Source organism: Mobula birostris, chromosome 17, assembly GCF_030028105.1.
Source record: "Mobula birostris isolate sMobBir1 chromosome 17, sMobBir1.hap1, whole genome shotgun sequence".
NCBI classification, from domain to species: Eukaryota; Metazoa; Chordata; class Chondrichthyes; order Myliobatiformes; family Myliobatidae; genus Mobula; species Mobula birostris.
The window spans coordinates 4,424,161-4,437,243 of record NC_092386.1 but is presented as its reverse complement, the minus strand read 5'-3'; positions in this window follow the sequence as shown (position 1 = coordinate 4,437,243).

Genomic DNA, 13,083 nt, shown 5'->3' with positions numbered 1-13,083 from the left:
CTGGTGTTAATTTATTTTGGTCAATGGACAGGAGCAGAGTAAAAGCCAATGCTTATTGTTTATTTATTTATTGAAATATAATGCAAAACAGGCCACTCCTAGCCCTTGAGCCACACCGACAGCAATGCCCCGATTTAACCCTAGCCTAAACACAGGACAATTTACAATGACCAATTAACCTTAAAAAGCTATCTGCCTTTGGAGGGTGGGAGGAAACTGGAGCACTCGGGGAGGATGTACAAACTCCGTACAGATGACATTGGAATTGAACTCTGAACTCTGACACCTGGAGCTGTAATAGCATCGTGATAATCACTACCATCGCTCCCACTGTTGTTCAGTGACAATGCTTTTTAAAATGTCCATGTGCACAAAATCTATAAGATCCGTTGAGGTTTCCCCAGATAAATCTGATCCTCTGGAAGGATGAGCGCGTTTTCCTTGCCAGAAATGTTGTATCTCTTTGAGGATATTCCACAGTCCATGTTGTAGTACTCTTCATATAACCGAAGTTTTATTTTGCACTGAAAATTCATCACGTTTTTCTCCTCCAGTCTTACATTTTTAGAGATCAATGGTGAATTTACAATAAATTTCCCACTGAACTTGCAGCTGGAAATTCAGTACCATTATGCCTTGGCGGAGTGTCCCTATCAGTGCGCCTCTGTCAATTAATTTTGAGAAATGAATAATAGACCAGAATTATTCGGGACGTTACTCCAAGTTTTATTTTAGTATTTTGTTTCAGGTGGAATTGTATTGTTACTTTTGTAACATGCACAAAATACTGGAGGAACTCAGCAAATCAGGCAACACCTATGGAAGGGAATAAACAGTTGACTTTTGGGGCTGAGATCCTTCATCAGGACAGTGCTCAGTGATTGGCCTGGCTGTTTATTCCCCTTCATTGGTGTTGCCTGACCTACTGAGCTCCTCCAAAATTTTGTGTATGTTGTGCAGCCCCCGGCCACCCTCAGGGTCGCTCGGCTCGCTGTCGTTTGGGGAAACAGCCTCGGCCCCGCCAAACTGGGTAATTCGTTTGTGTGGATGCTGTGTGAGGTACCCCATCCCGCCCAAATAACAGACATTACACCAGATGCAATTAAATGATTTACAGTTTATAGACATCACTGGAACTATATAATTAAAAGAGAATAAAATATAAAAGGAAAATAAAAGGCGCCACACTTATCAAAGTTCAATCTCTTCGTGCACAAAAACCGTTGGAGCTCAAGGACCTTCTTCTTCATCCTGCGACCCCCTCGGACCACCTCGACCGGCCGCCTGGGACCAACAACGGTGGTCGACCAGGCGCTCCATACGAGTCCGTCTCCGTCTCCTCGCCGAACGTCCCGCTCGGGGTCCGACCCCGTTAGCGGACTCACAGCACCTGGTCCATCCTCTGTCTCGCTCTCCCGCCTTCTGCCCCCAAACCCCGCGCATACAGTACCTTCAAATACACCAAAACCATAACAACTATCCCAATTGGTTAATAGCACCCTCTTATCACCCTCTAAACCACAATAAGCTGCTAGCGCAAACTTTCTCAGCGTTAAAGCACAACAAAGCCGCATTCCCCAGATTAACATAACAAAAACGCCATTTTAATTAGCCTCCACAGTAACATAAAAATCGAAACCCCCTTACAGTTGTATTTCTGTATGCATTATTGAAGTCAAAGTAATTTATTATCAAAGTACACATACTTTACTATAGACTACCTTGAGATACATTTTCTTGCAAGCATTTAAAAGAAATTGAAAAGAGTTATGAAAACTACACCAAACAAAGGTGGACAAACAACCGATGGTCAAAAGGACAATTCGTGAAAATAAAAGAAGTAAATAGTACTGAGAACACGAATTGTTGAGTCTTTGAAAGTGAGTCTGCAGGTTGTGGAATAAGTTCAGAGCTGAGCTGAGAGAAGCTATCCTCGCTGGTTCAGGAGCCTGATGGTTGTAAGGTAATAACTGTTGCTGAACCTGGTGGTGTGGGACCACGTGTACACATCAGCTGATGAAATCATGCAATTTAGGAAACCAGCGTAGGAAACCTCCAACAATTGAAACTGTTAAAGTTGTGCAGGTGAATTTGCATCTGCTATTCTTCTGGAATAGTTCAACACAATGTCACATAAATCTCCTGTGGAGGTCACTGGTAGGGGTAAGGTAATGCATTCAGTTTGAATAGACTTGCAACACATGGATTCAATGTTCTAAAGTGTCAGAGATTAGACCCTTGACCCAGGCAGAATATTTTTTCTCTACTATTATTGGGATCAAATGGGCAACCATGAGAGCATAATCACAAACAAGAGAAAACCTGAAGATGCTGGAAGTCCAAGTAACACGCAAAATGTTGGAGGAACTCAACAGGCCAGGCAGCATCTGTGGAAAAGTGTGAACCACTGACGTTTCGCGGTGAGGCCCTTCATCAGGACTGGAGAGAAAAGGTGAGCAGTCAGAGAAAGAAGGTGGAGGAGGGGATGAAGAAATACAAGGTGATAGATGAAACTGAGAGGGGTGAAATAAAGAGCTGGGAAGTTGATTGATGAAAAAGATAAAGGGCTGGAGAAGGGGGAATCTGGTAGGAGAGGACAGAAGGCGATTGGAAAAAGGGAAGCAGGAGGAGTACCAGAGGGAGGTGATCCGCAGGTATGGAGATAAGATGAGAGAGAGAAAAGAGGATGGAGATTAGAGAAGGAGGGGTGAGGCCATTAACAGAAGTTTGAGAAAGTGATGTTCATGCTAACAAGTTGGAGGCTACCCAGAACAGAATATAAGGTGTTGTTCCTCCAACCTGAGTACAGCCTTATCATGACAGTAGAGCAGGCCATGGACTGACATGTCGGAATGGGATTGGGAAGTGGAATCAAAATAGGTGGTCACTGGGAGATCCTACATTTTCTGGTGGATGGAGAGTAGGTGCTTGGTGAAGTAGTCTCCCAATCCACATTGGGTCTCTCCGATAAACAGCAGACCACACCGGGAGGACCAGATTCAATAGATAACCCCAACAAACTTACAAATGAAGTGTCGCCTCACCTGGAAGGACTGTTTGGGGCCCTGGATGGTAGTGAGGGAGGAGGGTTAGGGACAGGTGGGGGCACTTGTTCTGCTTGCAAGGAAAAGTGCCAGGAAAGAAATCAGTGGGAAGGGACGAATGAACAAAGGAGTCACATGGGGAGCAATCCCTGCGGAAAGCAGAAAGTGGGGGGGGAGGGAAAGATGTGCTTGGAGGTGGAACCCCATTGGAGATGGTGGAAATTATGGAAAATTATGTACTGGACATGGAGACTGGTGAGGACTAGAGGAACCCTATCTCTGGAGGGATGGTGGGAGGATGGGGTGACGGCAGACATGCGGGAAATGGTAGAGATGCATTTGAGGGCAGTGTTGATGATGGAGGAAGGGAAGCCCCTTTCTTTGAAGAAGGAGGACATCTCCTTCACTCTAGAATGAAAAGCCTCATCCTGAGAGCTGGCCGTCTGGTGGCGCAATGGAATCAGTGCCGGACTCCAGAGCAAAGGTTCCTGAGTTCGAACCCCAGTCGGGCCACCCCCCCAAGCATGCTTTCCATCCGTGCCGCATTGAGCGTCGAGCTAGCCGCTGGGCCTCGTAAAAATAAAGGGTCGAGTCAGGAAGGTTCATATCGTGACCTGGTTAATCTGAAAGGAGACCAATCCTGACACCACGTGCCAGACAAGAATGGCTGACTGTCTGGTGCGACACGCTAAAAAAAAATAAAATAAAATAAATAATTTTAAAGATCCTGAGAGCAGATGCGGTGGAGACATAGGAATTGAGAGAAGGGGATGGATGGTGTTTTTACAAATAGCAGGAAGAGGTATAGCCCTGGTAGCTGTGAGAGTCAGTGGGTTTATAAAAGACATCAGTGGATAAGCTGTCTCCAGAGATAAAGACAGAGAGGTCAAGAAAGGGGAGGGTGGTGTCGGAAATGGACCAGGTAAATTTGAGGGCAGGGTGGAAGTTGGGGGCAAAGTTGATGAAGTCAACAAGTTCTTCAGCAGCACCAATGCAGTCAGCGATGTAGTATAGGAAAAGTGTGGGATGGACACCAGCGTAGGATTGAAACATAGACTGTTCCATGTAGCCGACAAAGAGGCAGGCATAGCTGGGACCCATGGCTGCCCCTTTGGTTTAAAGGAAGTGGGAGGAGCCATAGGAGAAGTTATTGAGAGAGTGAGAACAAGTTCCACTAGACGGAAGAGAGTGGTGATGGAGGGGTACAGGTTGGGTCTGGAGTCCAGAAAGAAATGGAGAGCTTTGAGGCCTTCCTGGTGGGGGATGGATGTGTACAGGGGCTGGACATCCACAGTAAAAATAAGATGTTCGGGGTCACAGTGGCAATAGCAGTCAGCACGATGCTATTGCACCTTGTAGCGATGGAGTTCAGAGTTCAAATCCGAAGTCCTCTGTAAATGAGTTTGTACGTTCCTTCCTGTGTGCATGCGGGTTTCGTCTGGGTGCTGCAGTTCCCTGATACAGTAAAAAGACGTACCAGTTAATAGGTTAGCTGGTCATTATATATCGTGCCGTGATTAAGCTGGTGTTAAATCAGGGGTTGTTGGGGAGTGTCCCTTAAAGGGCTGGAATGGTCTGTTCTGCACTGTATCTCTAAACAAATAATAAATAAAATAAAAATAACAACTTGTAAGGGCTTTGATGGATACCACAGCTTTCCAATATTCCATTGAAAACATTATATACTGTGATTTATTTGACCTAAGCAAAAGGAATAAATGTGAATTAATATCACATTTACAGAGACTACTTCTTAGCCAAACCTGACAAGCTAAAATACAAATGAGGCAACAATACAGCTTCCAATGCAGTAACAGAGATCACTGAATTACAAAGGTGAATTTAAATACCATGGAAAACCAGTAAATTCTACTTGGCCACAGTCTGCCAAATATTCTGCCTGTGTCTGAGTGAAAGCCTGCAACGAGAAAATGTATCCCATTCAATGTAAACTCCATTTGCCTAAAGAGGGTCACGGGTCCGAGGAGACAATATCCTTTCATCAGATAAAGAATAATAAGGAAGTTCTTTTGATACACAAAAAAATCCGAAATCTAAACTAGTTCACTAAGTGAATTTACTTCAGTCTTTCCAATCCTTCAAGCTGTACCCGCCCAGCAATCTCCAGTGTAGCCCTGGCCTAATCACGGCTCAATTTACAATGACCAATTAACCCCAAACCATTGTCTTTGGACTATGAGAGGAAACTGAAGCACCCAGGGCAAACCTGCGCATTCCACGGGGAGGACTTACAGAGTCTGTAGATGACAACGTAATTGAACTCTGAACTCCAGAACACCCAATCTGTAATAGCGGCGCACCATTTGACGTGCTACCATGCCATCCAAATGTAGGAATATGAATTTCAAACATGTTTTTTCTTGTCTTACTAAAGAGCCAAAATTAATCCCCAGATTACTCCCATGCTAGCTTTGGAGCATGAGGATATCTCAGCAATAACTTTTGTTCTTGCTTTGTTGCAAAGTTGGCCATTTTTCACCCAGGAGGCAGAATATCCTTGAGTTCACAATGACTTTGCAACCATATTGCAAACCACAAATGCGACAGTGTTCATTTTACACTGATTAACAAACCAAACAACTGCATTAGGAGAGCAGCCCTTTAAAGTGAGAGCTTTCCAAATATTGGTATAACATCTGCCACAAGGTGGTCTCCCAAGAAAGAGCCCCAACACTGCTATTTTAACCATCATGTCAAAAGAAGAGAAAAGAGAAAAGAACCGGGGCAGGGAATGTACTTAGAGGAAAGGAATATAAATATTATCAGTCAAGTCACTTTTGCCGAATGGATTATGACTACAGAAAGCAGCCTGTTGAGGAGGAGGAACTCCAGTCCTTCTAGTATAACCATTTAAAAGGATTTGATTGTTGAGGGCAAATATTAATTTCCTGTTGGCTGAAAGGGATTTCATTCTGTTAGTAATGAGTTAAATGAAATGTTTTTCTTCCTCTGCCTAATGCCAAAAATAATTACTTCCAAAGTGCTTAATCTGCAGAAAGTGAAACTGAAGTATATAAATTCCTCTCCGCCTCTTGGGATTGTTTGAGAAAATACACAAGTGGAAGAAAAGAACAACAAAAAAAAGGTCCCAAGCATTGACATTGTGAGTTATCTGAGAAATATGATGAAAAAAGAGGCGATTTTATCAGCATGTGTTTAGTTGCACATGAGAAACCAGGCAATAAGACATGTACTGTACATTAATCTCCAACATCCTTTAGTGGTAAAAGAAATATTTTACAGCAAAATTTGTTACATTTACACACTGGTTCATATCTAGGTCACATTGTAGATATACTACAAAAATAACTAAAACTGTACAGTGAAAATGATCACATTTTTTATCATCCTAAACATTTCACTGTGAAATGTTAGTGGAAGAACTGTTGAACTAAAACCAACTAAACTTCTTTTGCTAATTGCCCATTATACCACTGGTGTCTAGGGCAGCAATGAAGATCCTCCATCTCTGTCTGTATAGAAGGATTCTTCATTATTGTGTCCTTAAAAATTTTGCATGACCTGTCAAGGTTGTTAGCCCTGAGACGAATCCCTGAACATAGTGGACCGGTGAAGCACTCTACCCTTTGACCTGTATCATGGATGACATTACCAAGAGCCAAAGCACAAGGCCCTAACTCCAGCCAACATAGCTCTCCAGAATATTGAGACATGCATTCTTCTGAACTAAACTTCTGAACTAGTTAAAAAAAACAGGAACTGGTTTCCACTATTTTGCATCTTAGTTATTATTTATTTGTTTAGCGATGCAGCATGGAATAGGCCTTTCTCACCCAATGAGCTGTGCTGCCTACTGATTTAACACTAGCCCGATCATGGGACAATTGACAACGACCGATTGACCTACCACCTGGTGCGTCACTAGACCGTGAAAGGAAACCAGAGCACCCAGAGGAAACCCACATGGTTGTGGGTATACAAACTCTTTACAGACAGTGCTGGAATTGAACTCTGAACATCGACACCCCAAGCTGGAATAGTGTTGCATTAACCTATCTCACACTAATTCAGGTTCTTTGTTAATTTTGTCTGAAGCAAAGCCACATTATGCAAATTAAATATTATAAAGTAATTATTTTACAAAATCAGAAAAAATACCTGGCAGAGGGAGTAAAAGAAGAGGAACTAAGGATGTTTTAGAACATCCAGAGAACATCCAGTCATGATCTACACCCAGGAACCACGTTATCAGTTACCTCCCGTACCTAATAAAGTGGTCACTGAGTGTATGTTCATGGTCTTCTGCTGCTGTAGCCCATCCACTTCAAGGTTTGATGTGTTGTATGTTCAGAGATACTCTTCTGTACACCACTGTCGTAACACATAGTTAATTGGGTTACTGCCACTATCCTGCCATCTTGAACCAGTCTGGCCCTGCTCCTCAGACCTCTCTCATTAACATGACTTACCCACCTACAGAACTGATGCTCACTGGATATATTTTTTGCTTCTTGCACCATTCTCTGCAAGTTCTAGAGACTATTGTGGTTGAAAATCTCCGGAGATCAGCAGTTTCTGAGATACTCAAATCACCCCATCAGGCATCAACAATCATTCCGTGTTCAAAGTCACTTAGATCACATTTCTTCACCATTCTAAAGTTTGACCTGAACAACAACTGTACCTCTTGACCATGTCTGTGTGTTTTTATGAATTGAGTTGCTGCTACATGATTGACTGATTAGATATTTGCATTAACGAGCAGGAGTAGCCACTGAGTGTATGTGTACCTAATAAAGTGACCACTGCGTCTATATAGTGAGAGCAGGCAAAGTACATTCAGTGATGTGCTTTAAGCTGAAGCTGTGACTACATCGTACGTGTTCCTCTGTAGGCTGACAATGATCTCTGGAATGAAAGGGTTAATGAATGAAGAGCATTCATTGGTTCTGGGCCTTTACTCACATGAGGTTAGCAGAAGTTAGATAGGGAAGGCAGTGGATGTTGTCTATATGGACTTCAGTAAGGCCTTTGACAAGGCCCTGCATGGAAGGTTAGTTAGGAAGATTCAGTCGCTAGGTATACATGGAGAGGTGGTAAATTGGATTAGACATTGGCTCAATGGAAGAAGCCAGAGAGTGGTAGTGGAGGACTGCTTCTCCGAGTGGAGGCCTGTGACTAGTGGTGTGTCACAGGGATCAGCGCTGGGTCCATTGTTATTTGTCATCTATATCAATGATCTGGATGATAATGTGGTAAATTGGATCAGCAAATTTGCTGATGATACAAAGATTGGAGGTGTAGTGGACAGTGAGGAAGGTTTTCAAAGCTTGCAGATGGATTTGGACAAGCTGGAAAAATGGGCTGAAAAATGGCAGATAGAGTTTAATACAGACAAGTGTGAGGTATTGCACTTTGGAAGGACAAACCAAGGTAGAACATACAGGGTAAATGGTAAGGCACTGAGGAGTGCAGTAGAACAGAGGGATCTGGGAATACAGATACAAAATTCCCTAAAAGTGGCATCACAGGTAGATAGGGTCATAAAGAGAGCTTTTGGTACATTGGCCTTTATAAATCAAAGTATTGAGTATAAGAGTTGGAATGTTATGGTGAGATTCTACAAGACATTGATGAGGCCGAATTTGGAGAATTGTGTGTAGTTTTGGTCACCTAATTACAGGAAGGATATAAATAAGGTTGAAAGAGTGCAGAGAAGGTTTACAAGGATGTTGCCGGGACTTGAGAAACTGAGTTATAGAGAAAGGTTGAATAGATTAGGACTTTATTCCCTGGAGCATTGAAGAATGAGGGGAGATTTGATAGAGGTATATAAAATTATGATGGGTATAGATAGAGTGAATGCAAGCAGGCTTTTTCCACTGAGGCAAGGGGAGAAAAAAAAAACCAGAGGACATGGGTTAAGGGTGAGGGGGGAAAAGTTTAAAGGGAACATTGGAGGGGGCTTCTTCACACAGAGTGTGGTGGGAGTGTGGGATGAGCTGCCAGATAAAGTGATAAATGTGGGCTCACTTTTAACATTTAAGAAAAACTTGGACAAGGTACATGGATGAGAGGTGTGTGGATGGATATGGTCCAGGTGCAGGCCAGTGAGACAAGGCAGAAAAATGGTTCGGCAAAGCCAAGAAGGGCCAAAAGGCCTGTTTCTGTGCTGTAATGTTTCTATGGTTTCTAAGAATGAGGAGGGATCTCATGGAAACCCATTGAATATCTAAAAGCTTAGATAAAGTGAATGTGGAGAAGAAGTGGTTCTGAGATTATGAAAGGACCCAGTCTGGTACCAACGATCATTCCACGGTCGAGGTCACTTGAGATCGTATTTCTTCCCCCATTCTGATGTTTGGTCAGAACAAGAACTGAACCTCTTGATCATGTCTGCATATTTTTATGTATTGAGTTGCTGCCACATAATTGGTTGATTAGAGATTTGCATTACCAAACAATTAGATATTTAGATTAACAGATGTAGCTAATAAAGTGGACACTGAGTGTATTTCATAAACTATGCAGCCAAGGAGAAAGCCAGGTTCAATGCCCAATCTATTACCTGGTTTGATGATGAGAACCTCATCTTGTTTATGTTACTTATCAGTGCAATACCATCATAATCACCCAAATCTGTTTGAAGGATTTTGAATTTTAAACAGAAATGAGTCACACCCCAAACCATATGTTTTCCATAATCGTTTATGCTGGTTTTTAATTCAATTTGTTGGATTAGATCTTGCCCACTGAAGCAGTTTTGCCCTCCAGTCAAACTTGTGAGATTGTGCTGATTCGGTGAGTTTTCATCTTGCACTCGTTTTCTTCGACATTCAGGCATTTTGAAAAGTGATTTGCTGAAAACCTGAACAGTCAGGTTATCCACAGATGGAAGACTGAATAGCCTTGTTCAAAATACTTATTTGTGATGATAAATCAAATATTAGTTAAATTAATATGAACATTCCACCATCCCCCAGCACCCAGGCCATGCTCTCTTCTCACTGCTGCCATCAGGAAGAGGTACAGGAGCCTCAGGACTCACACCACAAGGTTCATGAACAGTTATGAACTTATTTATTGCCTAATTATTTAGTGACTTTGGGATGATACCAGTTGTAGATATTTCTATTGCAACAACGTATACCCTGTTCATGTTCCATAGTCTTTCAATTTCCTCTTTAATTCAGCATATTTCTATGAACTCTATGTTATTACCCCTCAACCATCAGACCCTTGAACCAAAGGGAATAATTTTACTCACCCCATCACTGAACCGTTCCCACAACCTATGGACTCATTTTCAAGATCCCTTCATCTCATATTCTTGATATTTATTGCTTATTTATTTACCATTATATATTTATTTTCCCAGCTCAAGCTGGTAAAACCCGAGGCATGGGCATAGCCAAGCACACTCAATTCTCAATTGTTCTTGAACTATTCCAGTGGTGTTTAGTATTGTGGCTTTCTGGAGATTTACATAAATATTGCTGTATAGGCCTAATCATTTAGTGACTTTGGGATGATACCAGTTGTAGATATTTCATTTGCAACAATATATACCCTGTTCATGTTCCATAGTCTTTCAATTTCCTCTTTAATTCAGCATATTTCTGGAGTTTTTCACTTATTAATTTCTGTAAGTTATGTGTGTTCTTAGAATGGCTATATCTACTGAAACAAGTTTTAGATTTGATTATGAGGACACTCAGTCCTCGTTTATTGTCATTTAGAAATGCATGCATTAAGAAATGATGCAATGTTCCTCCAGTATGAAATCACAGAAACACAGGACAGACCAAGACTAAACTGACAAAACCACATAATTATAGTATACAGTTACACAGTGCAAAGCAATACCGTAATTTGATAAAGAGCAGACCATGGGCACAGTAAAAAAAAGTCTCAAAGTCCCGATAGCCCATCATCTCACGCAGACGGTAGAAGGAAGAAACTCTCCCTGCCATGAGCTTCCAGCACTGCAAACTTGCCGATGCAGCACCCTGGAAGCACCCGACCATAGCCGACTCTGAGTCCATCCGAAAACTTCGAGCCTTCGACACCGAGCACCGAGCATCATCTCTGCCGAGCGCTTCGACCCCGCCACGGCCGCCGAGCAACAAGCAAAGATGAGGACTCGGGTCCTTCCCCTCCGGAGATTCTGCATCACACAGTAGCAGCGGCAGCGAAACAAACAAGTTGTTCTTGCTTGTTTATCCTGTATTATTGTATTCATAATATAGTTTGTGGGACTCTGACTCTAAAGCTGGATCAGTCTTATATTTATAGTAAGGATTGATTGATTGATTATTTAACTGTTTATTTCCTTTTTTTCTTTTTGTATTTGCACAGTTTGTTGTCTTTTGCACATTGGTTATTCATCCATCCTGTTTGGCGCAGTCTTTCATTGACTCTGTCGAGTTTCTTGTACTTACTGTGAGTGCCACAGGAAAGTGAATCTCAGGATTGTATATGGTGACGTATGTTCTTTGATAATAAATTTACTTTGATCTTTAAACTTTGAACCTGAGAAAGTGAGTGCAGTGGTAGCCACCTGGCTCCTCACCATTCAATAACATCATGGCCTCATTTCCTGTTCTGTATCAGTTCCCTATAACCCTTGACTCCCCTATCTTTCTAAAGTTTATCTACCTCATCTCCAAATCCTTTCATTGATCCAGTCTCTGTAAACCTCTGGAGGAGCAAATCTCTGTGATTCATTACCACAAAATTTCTCTGCACCTTAGTTTCAAACAACAGCTTTGTAAAAACAGACCATCATAACATAACTTGTAACTATATTTAGGGAGAAGTGGAGATTTACCAGAATGCTGTCTGTATTAGAGAGCTTGTCTTAAAAGGATTCGTTGAATGAGCTAAGGCTTTTCTCTTTGAAGTGAAGGAGGACGAGAGGCAATGTGACAGAGGTGTACAAGATGATAAATGGACGGCCAGAGATTTTTACCCAGGGCAGAAATGGCTAATTCTAGGGAGCATAATTTTAAGGTGATTAGAAAGTATAGGAAGGATGTCTGAGGTAGTTTTTCTTTCTCACAGATTGGTGAGTGCATGGAACATTGGTTCTGTTGTAATTCTTTGTTCTACTGTGAATGCCTGCAAGAAAATGAATCTTGGGATAATATATGGAGACACAGTAGTGTAGGGGATAGCACAGACACTATCATAGCTCAGAGTAAGAGTTCAGAGTTCAGTTCCAGCGTCCTCTGTAGAGAGTTTGTACGTCTCTTCCGGTGGAATGTGTGTGTCTGCTTGGGGTGTTCCGGTTTCGTCCCACAGACCAAAGATGTAGGTTAATTGGTCATTATGAGTTGTGCTGTGATGAACTTAGGGTTACATCGGGAGTTGTCAGGGGTTGCTGGGCGGCACATCCCGATAGTCCAGAAGGGCTGTATCTCTAAATAAATAAAATGAACGTACTTTGATAATAGATTTACATGGACTCCGAACTTCTTCCTATCCCTGCGTGGTCACTTCTCACACACTTCCAGAGTCAGCAGTTTTATCACAGCTCTTGCCACTCAGTAGCATTGGTTTACCTTCCACATGTGTAAACATGACATAAATCACAATCTCCCACAACCTGATAGATTCTTTGGTACGGCCAGAATGATCAACAGATGGTAGATTGTCTTCTACAATAGCCACATATTAACAACCTGGGTTTAGTGAAAACAATGCTTACAGGAGCAAGAAGGTCCCAGTGAATATTGCTGATTAAGCTTCTGAACACAGGATTTATTCTGCACCATTCAAAAGTTATGCATCATGTAATCTTTGAAAACTTTGTTTTCTGTGTAATTTACACCACTTTAAATTGAATATTTTCAGCAATAGAGTGGATTTTCTGATCAAGGGATCTAATGTACATTTAATACATCTAATACTAATGCTTAATAGAAATGTGGAGCAAGTTTTTTTTACATGGAAAGTGACGAGTGTCTGGATGGTGCTGCCAAGAATGGGGTTCCCTCGGCCCCATTCTCCTGCCTTCCTCCTATAGCCTTTTTCTTTCTTTTCTTTTCAAATCTTT